This window comes from Mastomys coucha, unplaced genomic scaffold, assembly GCF_008632895.1.
Source record: "Mastomys coucha isolate ucsf_1 unplaced genomic scaffold, UCSF_Mcou_1 pScaffold12, whole genome shotgun sequence".
Taxonomy (NCBI): Eukaryota; Metazoa; Chordata; class Mammalia; order Rodentia; family Muridae; genus Mastomys; species Mastomys coucha.
Window position 1 is genome coordinate 31,057,516 of NW_022196894.1, and position 11,810 is coordinate 31,069,325.

Sequence of the window (11,810 nt, forward strand, 5' to 3'; positions counted from 1 at the left end):
AATATGGGTATGTGTCACATCTCCAACTCAGAAGAGGAGTTTCTGAAAAAGTATGCTGCTAAGCATGATGACCCCAGCTCTCAGAAAGAACAAGAGGGAAAGTTCTATGTGATTTCAAGGCCAGCCTGGTATACATGTATGCATAGCAAGTTCCAGGAAAGCCAGGGCCACATAGTGAGAACCTGCCTCCGAAAAACCAAACCAAAAAACCAAACCAAACCAAAAAGAACGTCTGTATCATATAATACACCAGTTATACTTCTTGGCATTTACCCCAGAGAAATCGAAACTTGAGTTTACACAGAAACCTATATACACAGACTGGGGCTCTAGCTCAGCAGTACAGCATATTTCAAGCACATATAAGGCCCAGGGTTGGGCTGGAGAGATGGCTCAGCAGTTAAGAGCATTGACTGCTCTTCTAGAGGTCCTGAGTTCGGATCCCAGCAACCACATGGTTGCTCACAACCATCTGTAATGGATCCCATGCACTCTTCTAGTTTGTGTCTGAAGACAGGTGCATTGTACTCATATAAATAAAAAATAAATGTCTTAAAAAAAAAAAGGCCCAGGTTTTCATCCCCAGCACTGGTAAAAGCCCACAACTAAATAAAAACAAAATCTGTACTACAATGACCATAGCAGTTTGTGTAATACAGGCAAATAAACTAGAAACAACTTATATGTACATGGGGAATGATGGGCTCTGGTGTATCTGTGCATACTGTAGAACACTACTCAGCAATATGTAATAATAATAATAATAATAATAATAATAATAATGGCACATTATATGAATCACAAAGGCCTTGCATTTAGGTAAGGGCATCAATAGGAAAAGGTTCCATTAGGTATGGGCTATAGATCAGTGGTAGAGTGTGCATAAGGCCTTAAGTTCAGTCCCCAGTTTAAAAAATGTATATATTACACACATATATGCACATCACAGCACACACATATACATCACAACTCACGTGTGTATTATGTATGTGATATATGTGTATGGACAGTAAATGATTTATGCTTATCTAGCAGTTTTGAAAGGACTGAAAACAAAAAACAAATAGTAACAAAGAGGAGAACAGTTGGAAGTGGGGAGGAAGACCATGGCAAGTGGTAGAGTGAGCTGCTCAGCTCATGGTGGCTAAGGAGGGAGAGGAGTGCTGTGTCCAGGGACAAAACACACCCTTCAAGGGCACATAGCCTGTTTTGTTCAACTAGGGTTCACTTCCTAAAATTTCTACTCTCTTTCTCAGTAATATGCTAAACTATGATATTTTAGCAATCCCTTGCTGGGGTTAGCGCCCCCAGGGTCTAATCACTTCACAAGGGCCCCACCTCTGAACACCATTGCACCGAGGACTAAGTCAACACATGAGCTGCCGGGGAACATTCAGGTACAGGCCACAACAGGTGGTATGAGGGGGTTCTTTTGTGATCAAAGAGGGGTTGCTTTGGGGTGGGGGTGTTGTTTCAAGACAGGGATTCTCTGTGTAGCCCTGGCTGTCCTTTCTTGGAGCTTGCTCTGTAGACCAGGCTGGACTCGAACTCACAGATCCGCCTGCCTCTGCCTCCTGAGTGCTGGCCTAGTGAGTGCTGGGGCTAAAGGTGTGTATCACTACCATATGGCTGCTTCTCCTTATTGCTTTAAAGTGGGTGAGTGGGGAAGAAGAAATTAAGATGGAAAGGAAGCAAGCGGAGTGGCCAAGAATGGCATTGTGAAGGTAAGCAACAGCAGCATGGGTGAACAGTGGACCAGGGAGTGTCTCACGGTGTATAACCTATCAAGAGCTTTCAGCCACTCTTACTGTGAAGTCATGGCCTGTAGTCTTCTTCACTCTGCCATTTTAGGTGGCTGTTCCTTCCTTGTCTCTCTTTTTTTTTTTTAAAGATTTATTTATTTATTTATTTACTTACTTATTTATATACACACAGGTATACTGTAGCTGATTTCAGATGCACCAGAAGAGGGCGTCAGATCTTATTATGGATGGTTGTGAACCACCATGTGGTTGCTGGGATTTGAACTCAGGACCTTCAGAAGAGCAGCCAGTGCTCTTACCCACAGTCAGTGTTCCTACCCACTGGGCCATCTCACCAGCTCCCTTAATTGTCCCTTAATTATCTTCAGAAACAAAGAGATCTATTCCTAGTGGCAACCCTATTCATCTTCATCCACTGGGTGTAACCCTAGGCTTTCAGCTCTGTCCAGTTATCAGCTTCAGCTTCAATCTGAAAGCTAGCTTCTTAGCTGCCAGAGGGTTTTTTTTTTCCTTTTAAAAAATACATCTGAATTTGATGTCACTGCAGTTGTTAGAAGTTGCCAGAAGGCTGTCCTCCAGATAACTGTCCCTTGCTCTAGCTTGTATCACTATTTTGTTACAATTAGCATTCGGAATATGCACTGTCATCTTTTGTTTCTTTTTTTTAAGATTTATTTTTATTATTATACATAAGTACACTGTAGCTGTCTTCAGACACACCAGAAGAGGTTGTCAGATCTCATTATGGGTGGTTGTGAGCCACCATGTGGTTGCTGGGATTTGAACTCAGGGCCTTTGTAAGAGCACTCTTACCTGCTGAGCCATGTCGCCAGCCCTGCACTGTCATCTTATTTAAAAAAAAATATATATATTTAGTGGAGAAAGCTCATCCCTACTTTTCCTAGTTAACAGTGTTAGAATTCAGCTGAACTTCTGAGCCTCAGCTACTTCAAATGGCATCAGGATTTACTAAGGTTAACGCCTGAGGGAATATTAACCTTGCAGACAGTAATCTTATTCGGTGTCATCACAAGTGCATAATGCCGGAGTTTGGAGTTTTGCCAAAAAGCCTATTCAAATGAACATCCAAGGGGTGGGGAGGTGGGTGTGGACAAGGAGAGAATTCCAGAATGGTTATGTAGATATTTTAATGTCCTTTCCCTCTCACCTCAAAGGTTATGTTTAAGTATTGCAGAGAGGTGCTAAATAAAGCCTTGAGATTGTGATGAAGAAATCCGAATGAAGAATCTCTCATTGAGTTCCTGAAAACCGTTCGACATTCACTGGACACATTAAGTTAGCTAGCTGACCTTGTACTAGTGTGTGGGGACAAAGGTCAGTAACTGTAAGCCCTCTCTTTGTATAGGCAACTGTATAGTTTGTATATAACTTTGTATAGTTTGTATATAACTAACTTGGTGTTAGTTAAATGAGGGCAGTCCTAAGAAAGGCCAGGATTTAGTGAAGGTCATCAAAGGGCTGCCAAAAGAAGGGTCAACTAAGCAATCTTAGGTATGCATAGATTATAACCAAGTCTTTGCTGACATGCAGACCGAGGTTTGGGCCCTACGAAGTCCTGACTGGGATCTCTTGCTTTTTCTCGGTGCCCACATCCTGTATCGCGGTTTGCAGACTCCAACCAGGCTTTCTTGTTTCAAGGGGGCAGGGTTGCATCTTCCGGAAAAAAAAGAGGAGAGGCTAGGTAAGAGAATAAAAGAAAGATCCAAGAAATCCTGGCTAAACCCTTCATCTACGTTCCCGCCCCTTCCACTTCCCAGGGCCTGGGCCGCTATTTAATCCCCATTTTTCACTTGTCGGGGTGCCAGGCACGAACCCAGCCTCAAGGGGAGGACGTTCCTCTCAGTAGCTTCCTCAGCTCCGACCGATTTCAAAGCTTTTTCCCTTCAGGCCCATCAGGGGGACCCCCAGAGCGGGGCCACCTTCCCGGGCCACGCTGCGATGCTGACACGCAAGCGCCGGAATCAAAGCCACGCTAGGTCTCGCAGGCAGGTCTCCCCGCCAAGCGAGGGCGGGCAGCCCGGAGCGCTTCCTGTGAGCGAGGCTTCCCACAATGCACCGCGCCGGCAGCGGCGGCGACCGCGGCGACGCTCTAGCCGCGCCATGTCTGCCTCTCGACTGCTCTGGGAGGAGGAAGAGAAGGAGGAAGAGGAGGAGGAGGAGGAGGGGGAGGAAGAGGAGAAAGGCGCAGGGGTGGGAGCTGTCGCCGGAGCTGCCACAGCAAAAGTTCTCTCCCCTCCCCCTCGCCCTCCTCGTCGGGCCCGTGGGAAGGTCGGAGCTGCCGCTGCCTGCAGTCGGTGACCGCGCGCCTCGGCGCCAGCCCGCGGTAAACGCTCGGCCTGGCAGGCCCGGGCCCGGGAGGGCGGGGGAGGGGAGGGGGCGGCGCGCGGGGGGGTGGGAGCGCGGCGGCGACGGTCCGACCCGCAGGAGCGGCGGGCGGGCCGGGGGGCGGCCCGGGAGGCGGCAGGCGCAGGCCGCGGGAGCGCGGGGCTGGGGGACGCGAGGATGGTGGGTCGGGGCTTGGAGAACGGAGCATGACGGGGGCGGCGGAGGCGAGCGGGCGGCCTCCTAGGCCTGCGGCCGGTGTCGGGTAGGAAGGAGGTGGGATGCACGCGGGGAGGCCTCGGAGTGCCAGGCTGTGGGCGAGGAGGCCGGCCAGACCCCAGGGTTCTCCGCCGTCTTGGTGCAGTGCTTTATGCACCGCAGGCCTCGGTCGCCGCTGCTGCCTCGGTGTGCTCTTTGGCTGCAGGGAAGGGCAGGGGCTGGTGAAAGGGGATTGCTTGCAGGAAGCATAGTGGGAGTGCGAAAGGGGAGAAAGGGGCCGCAGGAAGATGCCGGATAGGTGGAGGAATGCCGGGGGTGGCTGTGGAGCAGTCTTGAGGATTCTGGGGGTGTTCATTGTGCAGATATGTTAGGTGTTTCATTATGGAAAGAACCGAAGCGTTTCCAAGGCAAGGAGAAAAAGGCTAGAGTAGTTTCTACGGATAGAAGGAAGAGCATTTGAAGCCAGAGGAGTGCTAAATGTTGGAGAAGAAGCAGGGAATGCATAATAGAATAGACAGATGTAGCATAATTATCAAATGCTGGCCCAAGGTCTAAAGAGTTATTCCAGATGGGCCAGAGTGGCCTAGTTCGGAACCTGTTTGGGCTCTTCAGTAGATGACGTCCGGTAAGTGTGGGTCCCCGCTTGGTTGGGGTCATTGAGAATTAGTCACTTAGCTCGTAGATTGGTTTGAGACATTTTAGTGCCGCACTAGTGAACTGAAAAAAAAATCTTTGAAAGAGACCTTGAGAAACCGCCTGGCTTATGGGGATTCTTGAGGCCACAGAGTTGAGGATTTTAGCCGATTTGGAGTATTGTCTGTTACCGGAGGGTGGATGAACACCGTCCTGGCTGACACTGGAATAGGAATTAACTTGGCCTGGCTGTTTTCTTCTTCACGGCTTAGCTTATATGGTACCAGAAGAGCTGGTGCCGTATTTCAGTCTAGGTTGCAGGATACAAGATTATAGTCCGCGTCGAGAGTTGGTGCATTATAGTCTGGTCTTTGGAGGCTCCATTTGTGGCCCAAAAGAAATCTAGTCGAATTGGTTTTCTATACCTCGGGTTGGCGGGAGAGCTTTTTCCATTCACAGTTCCGGATGCACTTTATCGCGGAGGCATGAGGTTATTAAAGAAAATAACATCTGCAAGCAAAATGTAGGCAAAAAGGATCTAGAATATCTGTTGATCTTAGCTTATAAGGAGGTCAGGTTCTGATGCCTAAGGAAACCTGAAGTGACAGTGTGAGTCTAGGTCTGATGAGTCTAGGTTCCTATGTTAGGAAACCAAGTTCTGTGCATTTACTGAATGCACAGTAGACTGTATTTTTCAAGAAGGAACACTGGGTGAGAACAGCGTCTTGTCTTTTTTGTTTTGTTTTGCTTTTTTGAGACAAGGTTTCTCTGTAGTTCTGGCTGTTCTGGAACTTGCTGTTGTATACCAGGCTGGCCCGGAACTCAGAGATTCACCTTCCTCTGCCTCCCTAAAGGCATGTGCCACAGCTGGGCTAGAACAATGTGTTAAATTCTATTTGGATAGTATTCACCTTTTGTTACTAAGAGAAATTACATAATATGTTGTGATATCACTTCAACTGAAGAGTATGTTAAATGTGACCAATCTTTTTTTTATAGAAGTTGAAGGAAAAGAGACTTATGGGGAGAATGGGGTGACATTTGGGAGAGGGAAGGGAAACTCAGGTATTCATTCCTTTTTCTTTCATTATAATTTTTCTTACAGAAATAACTGGAATTTTTATTTTAAAAAAAAAACTTGGAAAATTTCCTGTTAGTACATTTAGAATTACTCACCTTTTAAAAGATTTTATTTTTATTTATGCATATGTGTTTGCCTATGTGAATGTATGCCATGGATGTGAGGGTGCCCTTGGTTCCCCTGGAGCTGGGGTGACAGGCAGTTTTGAACTGACTGATGTGGGTGCTGGAAACTGAACTTGGGTCCTTTGGAACAGCAGTTCCAAAGCTGCTGCTGCTTTGGTCATTTTAAAAAAGGGCTTGATGTGATGCACCAGTTTTTACTGTCAGGGATTCATGGCTCAGTTTTTCTCTGCTGCACTAGTATTTTGTGTTGTCATTTCTTTTACTACAGAACACCAAATATAGCATGTTGTTTTTCTTATGCAAATAATGTGAATATGTATGTAATTTTAAAAACTGTTTTGAGGGGACTAACAATGAAAAGCAACCCCTGTTCAGTGCAGTTTTGCTTTCTAAGACTGCTGCCTGCTATGCCCTCCCCCCACTTCTGAGACAGGGTCTCACTGTGTAACTCTGGCTGATATGGAACTGGCTTTGTAGACCAGGCTGGTCTCAAACTCAACAGAGACCCACCTGCCACTGCCTTCCAGGTTCTGGGATTACAGGCCTACACCACCATGCCCAGTGTACTTTTTTGTTGATGTTCTGAGACATGTTTCTGTCACCCAGGCTGGCTTTAAGTATGTAGGAAAGATGACCTTGACTTTCTGAACCTTTTGTCTCTTTGATTTCTGGCATTGTAGGTGTGAGTTGCATATCTACTTTCTGCAGTGCTGGGGACTGAACCCGGAACCAATTTTTTAAAAATTATTTATTTATCTATGTATATGAATACATAATAGCTGTTTTCAGACACACCAGAAGAGGGCATCGAAGCCCATTCCAGATGGTTGTGAGCCACCATGTGGTTGCTGGGAATTGAACTCAGGACATCTGGTGGAGTAGTCAGTGTTCTTTCTTAACCGCTGAGCCATCTCTCCAGGCCCTCCCTACGCCCCCCCCCCCTTTTTTTCTTTTTTTAAACAGGGTTTCTCTGTGTGGCGCTGGTTGTCCTGGAACTCATTATGTAGATCAGGCTGGTCTGGAACAAGTGCTGGGGTTAGAGGCCTGGCTTTTTGCTTGCTGGGTAAGCACTACCAACCGAGTTACAACTCTAGCCCACAATTCTTTCTTAGCCACGTTCATACCTTCCACCTTAAGAAAATAAACACATACTAGAGCATGGTGGAGTGTACCTTTAATCCTAGCATTTGGGAGGCAGAGGCAGGCAGATCTCTGTGAGTTTGAGGCCACCCTGGTTTGCTGAGTTAGTTCCAGGACAGACAAGGCTAAACCAGGGCTCAGTTACAGAGAGAAACCTTGTGTTATTGAAAAAAAAAAAATTCAAAACCACACTTACTGCATGGCATTTTCATACATGTATATAATTGCTTTGATCACATCAATTTCTCTGCTGCCTTATCTTATGTTCTCCCCCACATTTGTCCTCAACCACGGGCTGCCAGTTCAAGGCATTAATTTTCTTGTAGTTCATGTTTCTCTCTGGCTCTCCCGGCTCTCCCAAGTGGTTGGTAGGTCTTTTCTCATTTCTGGTCTTTGGTTTATGGAAGAATGCCTCCATGGTCTGCTCCATCATTTCTCTTTACCAAAATGACATCATCACTTTGGATCATGACTACAGAAGTCAGCTTTCCCTGAGTGAAATGGATGAATGTCATTGATGTCTTTTATTTTTTTCATCCTCCATTCTGATCTTCAGTTATTTTTGTGTATTAGATGTCTTATACTTTCAAATGATGTACCTTGATATTAAAAATTTTAAGTTTAGCTTTTATTTAAATTTTAGAAATTATTGCATGTGTGTGAGTGCATATGCAGCAAGGTGAGTGTATATGGAGGTCAGAGGAGAACTTTAGGAGTTAGTTTTTCTCCTCAACCTTTATGTAGGTTCCAAGGATTGAACTCAGGTCATCAGGCTAGCCAGCATCATTAAGTAGCAAAGCACATTTACCCACTGAACCATCTGTATGGCCCTGCCTAAGCTTTGAGTTTTAGAGGCTGAAAAACTCAGTTTAGAGGTTTGAAACCAACTGCTTTAGGATGCATCTCTCGACTTGCCACTGTATTAGAAGAGGCGTTAAACTTCTAACTTTAAAGGGGGAAAGAAGGTGTTAAAGCAGTCAGGAGTATTGGGTGGAATGAGAAAGGGAGCCTTGGACTCACAAGATTTGTAGGAACCAGCATTTTTGCAGCATTAGCTTTGCTGACTAGAGACGAGGAGTCACTTGAACGTAGTGATTACCTACCAGGTTACAGGATCCTCTGACAGTCTTCTGGAGAGTTTTAGTTGATGAAAATGACCCAGTAGTGTTCACTCACTCACTCACTTGAGATAGGACCTTGCTAAATAGTTCCAGACTGGCCTGGGACTTGCTAAATTGTCCAGGCTTTCCTAGATCTTGGAATCCCTCTGCCCCTCTGCTTCAGTCTTTTGGATTACAGGCACACATTACATGTCTGGCTATAATTTTTTTAAGTTGCACTTATCATGTGTATACACGTGTGTGTGTGTGTGTGTGTGTGTGTGTGTGTGTGTGTGTGTATACACATGCACCATGGTCTAAGTGTGGAGGATAACTTGAGTGAGTCAGTTCTATCTTGTGGGTCTGTGGGATCAAACTTAGGTCACTAGGCTCTGCAGTGAACTCCATCCTCCACTGAACCATTCACCTGGCCCCTCACTATAACTTTTACATTTTTCTATTTATCTATTTATTTATTTATCTATTTATTATATGTAAGTACACTGTAGCTGTCTTTAGACACCCCAGAAAAAGGGGTATCTAAAATCAGATCTCATTACAGATGGTTGTGAGCCACCATGTGGTTGCTGGGAATTGAACTCAGGACCTCTGGAAGAGCAGTCAGTGCTCTTAACTAGTAAGCCATCTCTCCAGCCCCCTCCCCCCCCAACAAGGAGTTTTGAAGACTGTCAGTAGCATTGGAGTTCAGAGTACTGGGATATTTGTTAATAGTATTGGGAAAGGAGAAGAGGACAATGCTCGCCATGTTTGTGAGACTCCTAAGGGATTTCACTGGGCTCCTGGTTTCTTGGGTAGCCATAGAGTAAGTCTACAGTCTGGATCTATTTGAATGCTTTCTGCTTTCTTTTATCTGTTCCTACTGAATTGTTTCTTTCTGAATTAGCTTATGTTGGGCAGATTTTTGAGCCCCCTGTAACAACTGTGGGGTCTTTTCCATCTTTGTCTAGTGCAACTTTTAGTTTGTTATTTTCTGAGTCTACCTTAAAGATTCTTTGTTTAAAGAGCACACATGAGTCAACTTAGTCTGTTATCCTGACATTTTCCTGCACATTCTTCTGAGAGCTACTGTCTGAATTGCAGATGGGACAGATAGATCTGAGGGCCTGTGTGCACATATGGACACATGCCTGTTGAACAAATAAGAGAATGGGAAACTGTATGAGGTAGGTAGGTCAGGAGAGCTGAATTATCGTTTCTGTTTTTGTTTCATTCATTTATTTATAATTCCACTTTTATACAAACAAGAAGAGGATTGATTAAAATGTACTAGTAAAGTGTACTAGAAAGAAGTGAACATAAGTTGAGGAGATGTAGTTGTAGAAAAATACAACTACAAAGTATAAAATTGGTCAGTATGGTTGGGGGCTCATGCCTGTAATCTTGGCACACAGAGCAGGAGGATTGCTGCAAGTTTGAGGGGCAGCTTGGGCTACCATAGCAAGTTCCAGGCTAGCTAGGATGACGGAGTGAGAAGCTGTTTTGAAAGGTACCTCCTCACCTCCTGCCTCCACAAGGAGGTTTAAATGCTGTAGAATGAGAACTAAGGTAGAAGAGAATCATATTGGGGAGAAAAGTGATTCTGAAAGAAGGAAATGATCATGGTAAGTTATGTCTAATGACAAGTGGAGGAATGATGGGAGGGAGGTAAAAAGGATTGTTTGAAAGGGCTATTTTGAGGAAGAAGGTGGTAAGACTACTTGAAGCATGAGAGTTAACAGAATTTTATAGATAAGGCTTTTAGAAAATCTGTTTCGTGATTTTCATTTGACATATAAAAGCATCATTAGATGTCATCAAGAATGAACCCTTTGGGAGTTATATTCTGAGGGAGCTAGACTTGTGTACAAATACTCAGCAATCAAAAGTGTACCACGGGGCTGGAGAGATGGCCCAGTGGGTAAGAGCACTGACTGCTCTTCTGAAGGTCGTGAGTTCAATTCCCAGCAACCACATGGTGGCTCTCAACCACCCATAATGAAATCTGATACCCTCTTCTGTGTACTCATTTATAATAATAAATAAATCTTTAAATAAAAGGTGTGCCACAAACAGCAGAGTGTGGCATAAGAAAATGTCCACTGTTACTGATGTAAGAATATATGTGACTGGAAGACCTGGACTTGCATTGCAGTGCTGCAGAAGTGGGGTTTGAAAGCCTGGTGTGACGGTGCCAATCTGTAACTCTAGTACTTGGAGACGGGCAGGAGGGTCCAGTTTTCTGGGCCAGTCTGGCTTACCAGAGTCAATCTGGCATACATAATGAAACCTTGTCTCAAAAAAGAAGAGAAAAATAAATACATAAAATAATTTTTTTCCTTTTTTTTTCCCCCCCGAGACAGGGTTTCTCTGTGTAGCCATGGCTGTCTTGGAACTCACTCTGTAGACCAGGCTGGCCTCGAACTCAGAAATCTGCCTGCCTCTGCCTCCCAAGTGCTGGGATTAAAGGCATGCGCCACCACTGCCCGGCTAAAATAATTTAAGAAGAACATTTTAGTTGGAGAGATTGGAGATGAAATATCTAAGATCTATGGGGAATGGTATAGTATTTACATGATGACCAATAGTAAGAAATACAAGGTATATCTCAGTGAATACATGTGTATATGAATATGTATATATGTGAAACAAAAAAAATTAATAATATAACTAAAACCATCTTTACCAAGGTGGATGCTATTATAATAGTATATACTATTCTCTCTTTAGAAAATTCTTTCATTATTTTGTGTGTATGGGTGTCCTTTTGTCTGTATGTGTGTTTGTATCCATGTTCATGCAGTTCCCCTGGAGATCAGAAGAGAGCATTGGATCCCCTGGGATTGGAGTTAAGAGACAGGTGGGAGCTGCTGTGTAGGTGCTGGGGATTAAACTAAGTCACCTAGAAGAACAACTTGTTCCCCTAACCTCTAAGCCATCCCTCTAGTACCTACCTTCCTTTTTAAAATTTTTGGTTGTGAGCCTAGCCTTTAATGGCTTAGCCATCTCTCCAGTCTTCACCTTCCTTTTAAAAAAGATGAGTGTCACTATGTATAGCCCTGTCTCACTATGTAGACTAGGCCTTTAATTTAGAAATTTACCTGCTTCTGCTTTCTGAGTACTTGGATGAAAGATATGAGCCACAATGTCCAGAAAAATACCACCTCCCCCCCCAAAAAACTGGCTTAGGGGTTTTGGGCTAGGAGTATAATTATCATGTATGAAATGGGTTTCATGAATTGCTAAATAATCATAACCTGTGTAGTTTAAGTACAGAGGGGTTAATCCATGAGTAGAGCATATTATGTTTTAAAGTAGGAAGAGTTAGTTTGAATTGGATAGACTATGGATGATAAGTAGTTTGTACTTGTTGAGTTAGTGTTGTGCTTTGTAAGCAAACAGAAGTTTT

The 11,810-nt window shown here is 44.4% G+C and overlaps 1 protein-coding gene across 9 annotated transcripts in view; it reads left to right on the plus strand.

The window, feature by feature from the left end:
* Positions 1 to 3,855: 3,855 nt before the first annotated feature.
* Znf148 (zinc finger protein 148) overlaps positions 3,856 to 11,810 on the plus strand; it is a 122,281-nt gene continuing 114,326 nt past the window's right edge. For 2 of the 9 annotated variants that reach the window (XM_031363711.1, XM_031363708.1), the window contains exon 1: positions 3,999 to 4,107. The gene's annotated coding sequence lies outside the window, so the exon portion shown is untranslated. Of the gene's footprint in view, positions 4,108 to 4,268; positions 4,290 to 4,350; positions 4,951 to 11,810 lie in introns of those variants that run through there. The other 7 variants (XM_031363710.1, XM_031363712.1, XM_031363718.1 and 4 more) reach the window with 6 other exon arrangements.